We start from the raw sequence: 12,423 nt of genomic DNA on the forward strand, positions 1-12,423 counted from the left end.
GGTTAAATAAAGTTTCATGCATCGCCTTGTGGCATCGTGGGTCCCCTTAAAGGATGACAGTATTGCATGACGCTTTATTCGATCTCCAAAAAGGGATAAATTTGCTTTAGTTTCATGTCCCAATCGGTTTTTCCCTACGGTTGACTCATTAGGGCAGTATTCTAGAACCTAAAATGAGGGGTTACACTTACACTTAGTTGTTAAGGATGTTAACAAATTATGGACCGAACGATGGACTGTTAGTTACAGTGGCAATGTGTTGTTTCTGTCTAATGGTTGAGAATGTCTCATTTTAGTGAAAGGGCACTTGATTATCCTACGGTGACTTTTGTCCTGCCTCACTAAAACATCATTGCAAAATAGATGTAACTTAGGGTACACTAGACTATTTTGCTAAACACTGATTGGTTTTCTTAAGCGATTTAATGCAAATAGACTAAAATTATGTTTGTTCTTATTCAGAAAAATCTTTAAAATGGCTACCGCTACTTTAAGTTTACTTGTCATGGATAAGCCAATGGGCGAGAATTACGCTAGTTGGAAAAACACAATCAACACTATACTGATCATCGATGATCTTCACTTTGTCCTGATGGAGGACCGTCCTCCCATTCCAGTTGCCAATGCTTCTCGATATGTTTGAGAAGCATATGAGCGTTGTACATGAGCAAACGAAAATGCCTGAACGTATATCTTGACAAGCCTTAATGAAGTATTGGCCAAGAAGCATGAACCCATGCTCATAGCTCATGAGATTATGGAGTCCTTAAGGGGAATGTTTGGACAACCGTCTGCACAGCTCAGGCATAACGCTCTAAAACACATCTTCAATGCCCATATGCAAGAAGGGGCATTTGTTCGAGAACATGTTCTCAACACGATGGTCCATTTCAACGTCATGGAGATGAATAGGTCGGGCATCGATGAAGCCAATCACGTTAGCATCATACTGAAATCTTTACCTGAAAGTTTCCTGCATTTCCATAGCAATGTTGTTTTGAACAAGATTGACTACAACCTGACCACTCTGCTCAATGAGCTATAGAGCATCCAATCCCTGTTGAAAAGTAAGGAGTAGAAGGGTGAAGCAAATGTTATTTCATCTTCTAAAAAGTTCCATAAAGGTTCGACCTCTGAAGCTAAGTCTGTATCTTCTTCCTCCGACACCAAAAAGTGGAAGAAGAAAAATGGTGGAAAGGGGAAAGCTAACCCTGTAGTTGCTGCTCATAGGGGTAGAAAACCCATTAAGGCTGCAAAGAAAATTTGTTTCCATTGCAACCAAGATGTTCATTGAAAGAGGAATTGCCTTAAATATTTGGCAGAAAAGAAGAAGGCCAAGTAAGGTAAATATGATTTACTTGTATTGGAAACCTGTTTAGTGGAGAATGATGATTCTGCCTGGATTATTGACTCTAGAGCCACTAACCATGTTTGTTCGTCATTTCAGGGAATTAATTCCTAGCGGCAACTAGATGCTGGTGAGATAATAATGAAGGTTGGAACTAGACACGTCGTCTCAGTTGTGGCAGTGGGAGGTCTCCATTTGACTTTACAGAACAAATTTCTTATATTAAAAGATGTATTTGTAGTTCCTGATTTAAAAAGGAACTTAGTTTCTGTAAACTGTTTGCTTGAACATTCTTATAATATCAACTTTCTTTTTAATAAAGCGTTTATTTCTAAGAATGATGTTGATATTTGTTCTGCAAAACTGGAAACTAATCTTTATGTGCTAAGACCGTTAGTAACTAATGCCTCCATAACACAGAGATGTTTAAGACAATAGTAACTCAACATAAAAGACTTAAAATTTCTCCTAAAGAAAATGCCAAACTTTGGCACCTAAGACTGGGACATGTCAATCTCAATAGGATTGAGAGGTTGGTGAAGAATGGACTTCTAAGCGAGTTAGAAGAAAATTCTTTACCTGTGTATGAGTCATGCCTTGAAAGCAAGATGACTAAGAGACCTTTTACTGGAAAGGATCATCAGGCCAAAGAACCTTTAGAGCTAGTACATTCAGACCTCTGTGGTTCGATAAATGTAAAAGTTATGGAAGGTTATGAATATTTTATCACTTTTATTGATGATTATTCAAGGTATGAGTATGTTTATTTAATGCAACATAAGTTTGAATCTTTTGAAAAGTTCAAAGAATTCAAGGCTGAAGTTGAAAATGCATTAAATAAAATGATTAAAACATTTCGATCTGATCGAGATGGAGAGTTTATGGATTTAACATTCCAGAACTATATGATAGAACATGGAATAGTATCCCAACTCTCAGCACCTGGTACACCTTAGCAAAATGGTGTATTAGAAAGGAGAAATTGAACCCTATTGGACATGGTTCGATCTATGATAAGTTACGCTTCCTTACCTGACTCGTTTTTGTTGGGATTGATGTCCTAATTCTCCCGGAGTCTCGTTGTTTTGTAAAAATACACATTGTTTAATGAATAAAATAAGTGTTATTTAATTCTGGCATCTACTCATATCCAATAAACAAAGTTCCTTGGTTATCTTATGTGAATTTAAGCATGTATATGTGATATACAAGTGGATCATGCCTTAATTGATAACCTAAATAGGTTGGTAGTATAAGGATTAAAGTAGGATACCTAATCCTGGTGACACTACGAATACAACCCGCTTTGTAGAGGTTTGCAAGTGTTGTAAACTACTACAGATGGTAGATCTTGACCATTCATGTGAAGACATGGAACGGGGGTATCCTATACAAAAAGTTTATATAAGACCTGAACCACGAGATGACTAGACTCTGTATATAACGTCGTTGATACTAGAAACTTGCATCTCACCTAAATGACCATAGGTGACACGACCTCAATCCTGAGTGTTTTGGGAACTCCTACCTTTTAGGACGGTCCTTTGATTAGTATGGGTGAGAGTGGCCAGATTGCCAACTCAACATGCCTACCTTTTTGGGGACTTGTCTGATCTGGGAGTTGGGAACTCAATCCACAAGATGGAATTCACTCGTTTCCTGAAGCAGGGATAAGTAGAGAGATTGATCCCTTAAGGGCTGATTCCGGGGCTTGAACATAGTGGCCACAACTTCTCTTTGAAAGAGAAGACTTAGTCATAGTAGGACTATGACTTATGTTCATTAGAGGGATCAGTGGTACTTAAGGAGATAGATGTAACTACAGGGGCATAACGGTTATTGGCTCAGCTGTACTTACGAGCGATCTGTGAAGGTTGTCGCACTGCTGATTGGTTAAGATGGACACATACTATATCTATGGTAAGAATAGTTCAATTATCGGTCTTTAGTGGAGTGTCTCGTAGTTAACAGATGGTGGATCCCGTGACTAAAGAGTTTAGTCAATTATTCATGTATCATTGGAGCTTCGAGCTACAGGTCCATAAGGTCCCCTTGTAGCTCAATGGATTCAGTTGAGATTTAGTTCTTGGTGTTGATTTGAAATGTTCAAATTGACAAGAGGTATTTTGATTATATATGATATAATTTGTATGATGTATGAGATACATCTAGTGGAGGATTGATGTAAATGAGATTTACATTAAGTACCATGGAATAGAAAAAGAACTATGGTTTATATATTTGATGAGATGAAATATTAAAACTATAGGTTATAAATATAGTTAGTTATCATTTATATTTATAATAATATTAATTATTGGATAATTAATTCTTTTTCTTTTAAATAACCATATGAGTGGGTGGTTATTGGATTCATGGTAACCGTGAGTTTAAAAGGAAAGTGGTTTTCCTACTTTTGAAAAAAAGTTTTACAAAAGGTGGTAAAAAGTTTTTTGAGATTTCTCTCTCGCGAAAAGAAACTCACGGAGTCGTTAAGTAAATACAGATTTACTAAACGATGGCTGGGTGAGCTAAACGATCATGCAGTGGCGAGCTAAACGATCGTGCAGTATTTACTAAACGATCACATAGTTTTGCTAGATGATCACTTGCCCAAAGTAAATGATCATGTAGAGTCTGTAGGCGACAGACCGAGCTAAACGATGAGCTAAACGATCGCATAGCTTTTGCTAGACGATCGCATAGCTTTATCTACACGATTGGGCATCGACCTATACGATAGGTCTCCGCCATCTTCCACTTGCCCAATCGTGTACACGATCAATGTTTCCTCCTTCGTCTGCCTCATACCAAGTTCGAACAGAGCCCACCCTTTGGATTCTCACACTGAGAATACCAAGGTAGCCTTGTTGGTGGTGTCAGACTCAACTCGACACCGTCAAGGTTGTGTGGAGGCCATTCGTGGTGCTGTGGAGGTTGTACATGTTACGGAAGAGTTCGTGGTCGAGGCCTTCATTGAGGATGAGCGCATTGTTCATGCTGTGTTGTGATCATATAGATCGAGCTTTCGAGGTTGCTGTTGTTCGAGTGTTCGTCAGCAAGGAGCGTGGAGACGAGGCGATAAATTTTCGTAGAGTTCTTCCTTGTTCATTTATTGTTCATGCTGTAATTTCTGCATTTTATTTATATAACCGCTTGTTTGAAGTGGACTGTAAATGTTTTGTTCATTCATGATTGTGATTTGGAATAGTCTTATTCCACTGCTCATGGAAATCTCAGATCCGATTTTCTTCAGTTTTGGGGTTATGCAGTAGAGACTACAGTGTACATCCTGAAATGTATTCTTTCCAAGAGTGTTGCCAGAACACCTTTGGAGTTATGGAATGGTCGTAAAGCTAGTTTACGTCATTTCAGATCTAGGTTGCCCAACACATGTGCTTGAGGCTAATCCTATAAAATTGGAACCACGTTCAAGATTGTGTCTATTTGTAGGCTACCTCAGAGGAACGGGAGGTGGTTACTTCTTTGATCCTAAAGAAAATAAAGTATTTATATTGACAAATGCTACTTTTCTTGAAGAAGACCACATAAGGGAGCACATGCCCAGAAGTAAGATTGTGTTGACAAAGATGAATGGATCAAAGCGATGGATCTTGAAATGGAATCTATGTACTTCAGTTCTGTATGGGATCTTGTAGATTAACCCGAACCTATAGGTTGTAAATGGATCTACAAGAGAAAATGAGGTGCTGATGAGAAGGTGCAAACCTTCAAGGCTAGACTGGTGACGAAGGATTATATCCAAGTTGAAAGAGTTGACTATAAGGAGACTTTCTCACTTGTTGCCATGCTTAAGTCTATCTGGATCTTCCTATCCATTACCTCATATTATGACTATGAGATTTGGAAAATAGGTGTCAAGGCTACTTTCTGAATGACAATCTTGAGGAAACCATTTACATGGTGCAACCCAAGGGATTAATAACCCAAGATTAAGAGCAAAAGGTTTGCAAGCTTAATCGGTCCATTTATAGACTGAAGCAAGCTTCTCGATCTTGGGACATAAGATTTGATACTGCGATCAAATCTTATGCCTTTAATCAAAATTTGATGAGCCTTGTGTATACAAGAAGATCATCAACAATTCAGTAGTTTTTCTAGTGTTATATATAGACGATATCCTACTCATTGAGAAAGATGTAGGTTTACTGACTGCAGTTAATAACTGACTAGTGACCCAATTCCAAATTAAAGATTTGGGAGAGACTCGGTTTCTTTTGGGTATTCAAATCTTTAGAGATCGAAAAAACAATATGCTAGCTCTGTCTCAGACATTGTATATTGACAACATGTTTGTCAAATATACAATGCAGAACTCCAAGAGGGGCTTATTGCCTTTCAGCACGGAGTTACATTGTCTAAGGAATAGTGTTCTAAGACACCTATCAGGCTCAAAACTTACGTCATTAATAAGATTCAGACTTGATCAAAGAAAATTTATAATACCGAACTACTCCTATTACTACAAAGACTTAGCAACAATGGTAAATTCGAGTCGATCTGTAGAGAAGCACGATTTGTTTTGTTAAGTTAATTCTCTAACTAGAGCGATAAATGAGGGGTTTTGGTATGGAAGAGATAAATGCATGAAATTGAAATAAAATGGTAAATGTAATCTAGAATAGAAGTCTATCTAATTTCTAGAGCAAGAGAGAGTTCCTATTCAATTTCTTTCATTAGTCATCAATTAATTACACTGAATCTGTCAACCCCTCAACCTATTAGAAAATCTAATAGCCCAATTAACCAAATCGATAAATATCCAAACCAACCCTAATTTAGTTAAAAAAATTTCCTTCTTAGTGATATACAAGTTAAAACTGAAAAGCATTAAGAAAAGGTTCAATTATTGAGATATACTACAAGCTGGAAAGCCATATCTTATAACATGATTTATTTGAAAAAGATTATATTAGGGCATACATGCATTTGGTAAAAAAAAAATCTAGACTTCACACATGCGATCCTAATATGTGCAATTAAATCAATCAATATATGCACAGGCTAGAATGATTTTGCATACAAGAATTTTAACAAATTAATTTGTCAAAAAAATTCATCGAAACTCTATTAATATTAAAACGAATCCATCCAAAGAATTCACAAGAGTTCAGTTAAATTAATTAGAAAACCTTCAAGAAATTCAACATGAAGCTTTTGCTCAAAGAAATTAGATAGAAATTACCTCTCAATTCATAGAAAAATCAAGAATGAACCTCCAATCCATCGATTACAACCCAAAACAAAGAGAAAAACTAATCTAAAGATACTAAAAATTGAAGAGAATAAAAGAAGAATGAAGTTTAACTTCGACCTCCATCAATTCGGCCTCCAAAGTTCAGCATGTCTTGACCTGAAATCAAAGAGAGGTATTTATAGAAATCTCCGCAGTGTTTCAATGCTCGATAGGAAAGGCCACGAGGGTCAGGGAAACGTTGCAACGGTGGCGAGGTTGAGTATTCGGAGCGTTGGAACGCTAAGAGTAACGTTGCAATGCTGAGTATTCTGTCAAAAACTCGATGCTCGATGCTTGATTACTCGATACACGATGCTCATTTACTCGATTATACTCGATGATACTTAATGGCTAATTACACTCGATGGTAATTAACTCAATTACTCGATGCCATTAATAAAAATATAGAATACTCGATGGAACTCGATGGCAATTTGGTAATTTCAACTCCTTTGAAGTCTGGATGCTCAAATCAACTCTAAATTGTTTCAAATTAACCCCGATCGGCTCCAAATCGCCAATTCTATCTCTTGGTTGCTCGATATCTACAAAGTAGGAAAATAAACACGCAATATCTGATAATGAGCCCAAATTAAGCTAGGAATAATAACTCTTTTTTAAAGCTATCAAACACCCCCAACTTAATTCTTGCTCGTCCCAAGCAAGGTAGGAACACACAAAATAAAATATAAAATAATTAAAGACATGCTAGCTTAATTCACAATGTCGTTACTCCAGTCTCAATAGTCGAATTGAATGAAATTTGTGATCAAGAATGAAAATCAATTACAATCAATCAATGAAGCACAAGTTTAAAAATGATTCTTGGTCTATTCATGCGTGAGTGAGCCTAGAGTCTTGTTAGTTAAGCTTGCACAGCCTGAAAAGATTCTATAGGGTCCTCATCCCGTTTTCCCTCTACTCTGGTTTGGTTATCGTCCTCGGACATACCACACTTACAAAAAAGAGGGCAACACTAAGACAAGGGTGCCTAAACACACACACACAGAAAAAACATAAAGGGCATTTATTTTACCTAGAGGGCTAGCTTTCACACCCAACCGTCAGGAACCTATCACTCTTTTCTTGTGAGCCCTAACTAGACACGGCGGAGGTAGCTCTTTTCACCTCTCTCCATGCACACACACATTCTATTTTTTTGCAGGAACGTCGACTAATGCCTATTTTTTTATTTTTTTTATTTTTTTTAGAATTGCAACTAATTTGCTTTTCTTTATTATTTATTTTTTTATTTACAGTAGGCCCTATTTTATCCACTTTGTCTAGTTTTGCTCTAAAATAAGCATAGTTACTCCTAATTCAAAGGTGGACCATTCAAGGTGACAACATAAATATAAACCAGATAACTCAATTCTAAGCATGTAAGACTTTAATTTCGCAAAACAAAGACTTAAAGATGCATGAGAGACAATTTTTTTTTTTCAATTTGGTAGAAATCACGATCATGCATTCCTAACGTTCTTTCATGCAAATTTTATCACAGGAAGAGTGCATCATAACCTTATGATAACAATAGAGAAAATGGCAAGCAAGGCAATCAAGCACACAACATACTACCCAACAGGTACCCCATCCCCAACTTAAAATAATACAATGTCCTTAATGTATCTCAAGTAAAGCTCAAAAAGATAAAAACAAGGGATCAAAAAACCTCCCTGATACAATGTCGCGCATGGGATGGTGGTGGTTGGGCTCGCTTCTCCAAAGAAGATGCTTCTCTCTCTTCTAGGTCGTCCCTACAAAACAAAAACAAAAAGAAACCTAATCTACAAAACAAATAAAGAAAGCAGTAAATTTTATCACCTGGCTTTCTCCAGGAAGGGAAAATTTTTAACGTCAATTGCTCGATGTGACCTATCCCTTGTCAAGATACAAAGAAATTCTCCTATTTCTCTGATCTCTTCTTGGATGGGTCAATATAGCCCGATAAGACTATAAGGCTCTTCATCTTTTAAAGAGAACCAGATAGGTCAAATTTGGTATTTTTCATATTGTTTGAAAAAAAAAAAAAAAGAAAAATCAAAAGATTCAAGGATAGACTCAACTGAAAATAAAGACTCTGACTCAACTGACTCTTGAGAACAAGAAGAACAAAACTAAAAAATAGATGATATACTAGACGATAGGAAAGAGCGAGGTTTCTCAACCTCTAACTTTATCACCTGGAAATCAACGAGTTTAGGTTCAGATTCTCTATAGTTCTCACAAACTAGTTCTAAACATGGCAAGCTATCCTCCTCTAACTCATCCTTTATACATAAATTACCACATCGTTGCACACCTCAGTGATGTCATAAGATGTGTGTAATAGGGGTTCGCATCCGAATCAGAAGGTTGAGTGATTGAGTCTCTCAAACTCTAAAGATCGGTTCCAACCTTAGTCTGAAGACTAAAGCTTTCCTGGAGGTCGCAGATCTCTTGCTAAAAAACAATATTGTTAATTGCAAGTTGTCTAATCACATCTTCTAATAACATACTTGAGTCGGCGATGTGAGCATGCATCGTCATGTCGGATGTGGCAGGGCATGGATCATAGTGGAACTGGTCCCATCCTAGGTTTCCATAGCCATAAGACTTTTCCCATCTAAGTCGATGAAAATCATCATCCATATCTAGGATACCCTCCCATGGAGTAGTCTCGTGTATAGGGCTCCACTACAGACTTGGGCATGCTTGCTCAGGGTGATCAGTCCTACATGCTGTTGTGGGTTGCCTGCAACAAACTGACTAACTTAAGAAGTTCAATTTAGCAAGTTGACCTCGAAGGTCACGAACCTCGTCACTAAGCCGAGATGCTCCACTCGATTGTCCCTATCCTTGTTGATGATATCTGTCTATGCTTAGAGTACTGACACAAAAAAGGAAAATGAATATAAAAAAAGAATACTCTAACTAGAAATTTAACTAATGAAATGTTAATGGCTTCCTCGACAACGGTGCCATTTTGTCAAGCTCGAAACTTACATCGTTAATAAGCTTAAGACTTGATTCAAAGAAAATTTATAATACCGAACTACTCGTATCACTACAAGGACTTAACATCAGTATTAAGTCTGAGTCGATTCACAAAGAAGCGTGATTGGTTTCGTTAAGTTAATTTTCTAACTATAGCGATAAATGGGGGGTTTTGGTGTGGAAGAGATAAATGCATGAAATTGAAATAAAAGGGTAAATGTAGTCTAGAATAGGAGTCTATCTAATTTCCAGAGCAAGAGAGAGTTCCTATGCAATTTCTTTCATTAGGCATCAATTAATTACACTAAATCTGTCAATCCCTTAACCTATTAGAAAATCTAATAGCGCAATTAGCCAAATTCGATAAAAATCCAAACCAGCCCTAATTCAGTATAAAACTTTTCCTTCTTAGCAACATACAAGTTAAAACTGAATAAGAGTTCAATTGTTGAGACATAGTATAAGCTGGAAAGTCATATCTTATAGCATGATTTATTTGGAAAAGATTATATTAGGGCATACATGCATTTGGTGAGAAAAAATCTAGACTTCACACATGCAATTCTAATATGTGCAACTAAATCAATCAATATATGTATAGGCTAGAATGATTTTGCATACAAGAATTCCAACAAATTAATTTGTCAGAAAAATTCATCGAAACTCTATTAATATTAAAACGAATCCTTCCAAAGAATTCACAAGAGTTCAGTTAAATTAATTAAAAAACCTTCAAGAAATTAAACATGAGGCTTTTGCTCAAAGAAATTAGATAGAAATTACCTCTCAATTCATAGACAAATCAAGAATGAACCCCCAATCCATTGATTACAATCCAAAACAAAGAGAAAAACTAACCTAAAGATACTAAAAATTGAAGGGAATAGAAAAAGAATGAAGTTTAACTTCGATCTCCATCAATTCGGCCTCCAAAGTTTAGCATGTCTAGACCTAAAACCGAAGATAGGTATTCATAGAAATCTTCGCAGCACTGCAATGCTCGACAAAAAAGGCCACGAGCGTCAAAGAAACTTTGTAACGGTGGCGAGGTTGAACATTCGAAGTGTTGGAACGCTAGGAGTAGTGTTGCAACGCTGAGTATTCTGTCAAAAACTCGATACTCGATGCTTGATTACTCGATACTTGACGCTCGTTTACTCGATTATACTTAATGATACTCAATGGCTGATTACACTCGATGGTAATTTACTTGATTACTCGATGCCATTAATAAAAATATAGAATAAGCAATGGAACTCTATCACAATTTGGTAATTTCAACTCCTTTGAAGCCTAGATATCAAATCAACTCCAAATTACTTCAAATTAACCCCGATCGACTCCAAATCACCAATTATACCTCTTAGTTGCTCGATACCTATAAAATAGGGAAATACAAACGTAAAATCCAATAACGAGCCCAAATTAAGCTAGGAATAATAGCTCTTTTTTAGAGCTATCAACACCTCAAGAGGTTGAGGAGATGAGACGGATCCCCTATGCATCTGCTGTGGGCAGCTTGATGTATGTGATGTTATGTACTAGACCTAGCATCTACTATATAATGAGGATAGTCAGTAGCTATCAATCTAATCTAGGATTAGATTACTAGACCACTGTTAAAAACATCCTCAAGTATCTACGGAGAACGAGGAACTACATGCTTGTATTTGGTTCTAAGGATTTAATCCTTACAGGATACACAGACTCGGATTTTCAGACTGATAAGGATTCTAGGAAATCCACATCAGGATTTGTGTTCACTATTAATGGAGGGGCAGTAGTATGGAGAAGCACCAAGTAAGGGTGCATCGCTGACTCCACCATGGAGGCTGAGTATATAACGGCTTGTGAAACTCTAAGGAAGCCGTTTGACTTAGGAAATTCTTGACTTATCTGGAAGTTGTTCCAGACATGTCAAAGTCCATCACACTTTATTGTGATAATAGTAGTGCTGTGGCTAATTACTGAGAGCTTAGGAGTCACAAGTGTGGCAAACATATAGAGCGGAAGTATTATCTCATCCGAGAGATTGTACATAGAGGGGATGTGATTGTCACGCAAATAGCTTCGGAGCACAACATTGCTGACCTGTTTACAAAGGCCCTCACGACTAAGGTGTTTGAGTGTCACCTATAGAGTATGGGTCTATAGGACAGACCACGTTTAGACTAGGACAAGTGGGAGATTTGTACTAGACGCGTGTTATGCCGTAGTTTATTATTTGTATACTTTGTATTTTGACTATATTGTACACCCCACTAGCTTTTGGTCAAGTGGGAGATTGTTGGGGTTGATACCCTAAATCTCGTAGGGTCCTATAGTTTGTAAACATTATTGAACAAACTCATTGTGTATTTATAAAATATATGATATTTTATTCAAACTCATTGTCTCTAAAATATATGATATTTTAGTTGCATTAACCACAAACCAATAAACTAGCATCCAAGGTTATCTTTGTAACTTATGAACGAACTCTTTTGACAGAGAACCTTTGAGCTGAAGCGAATCGTCCAAATCCCATTTCGATTGAACTCATACATTTTCAGTCAATAGAACACATCAGAAACTAAATTACAACATGCTTCTAAATTAAAAACAAAGTTTAGAGATTATACCTTTGAATAACCATTCTTCAAGTTAATACCTCGATCGAACTCATTCACGAACACGTCAAACAAGTCACGAACTCTCCTTGAACAGCAGCAAACAGCAACGAGTAAACTCGAATCAAACAGTACATTACCACTTGATGACCTTGGTATTCTTGGTGTGAGAATCCAGGAGTGGTGGGCTCTGGCTAATTTTGGTTAAAGAGGAAGTTTTTAGTTTGGAGGAG

This window comes from Benincasa hispida, chromosome 10, assembly GCF_027475165.1.
Source record: "Benincasa hispida cultivar pf3 chromosome 10, pf3_genome.v1.1, whole genome shotgun sequence".
NCBI lineage: Eukaryota > Viridiplantae > Streptophyta > Magnoliopsida > Cucurbitales > Cucurbitaceae > Benincasa > Benincasa hispida.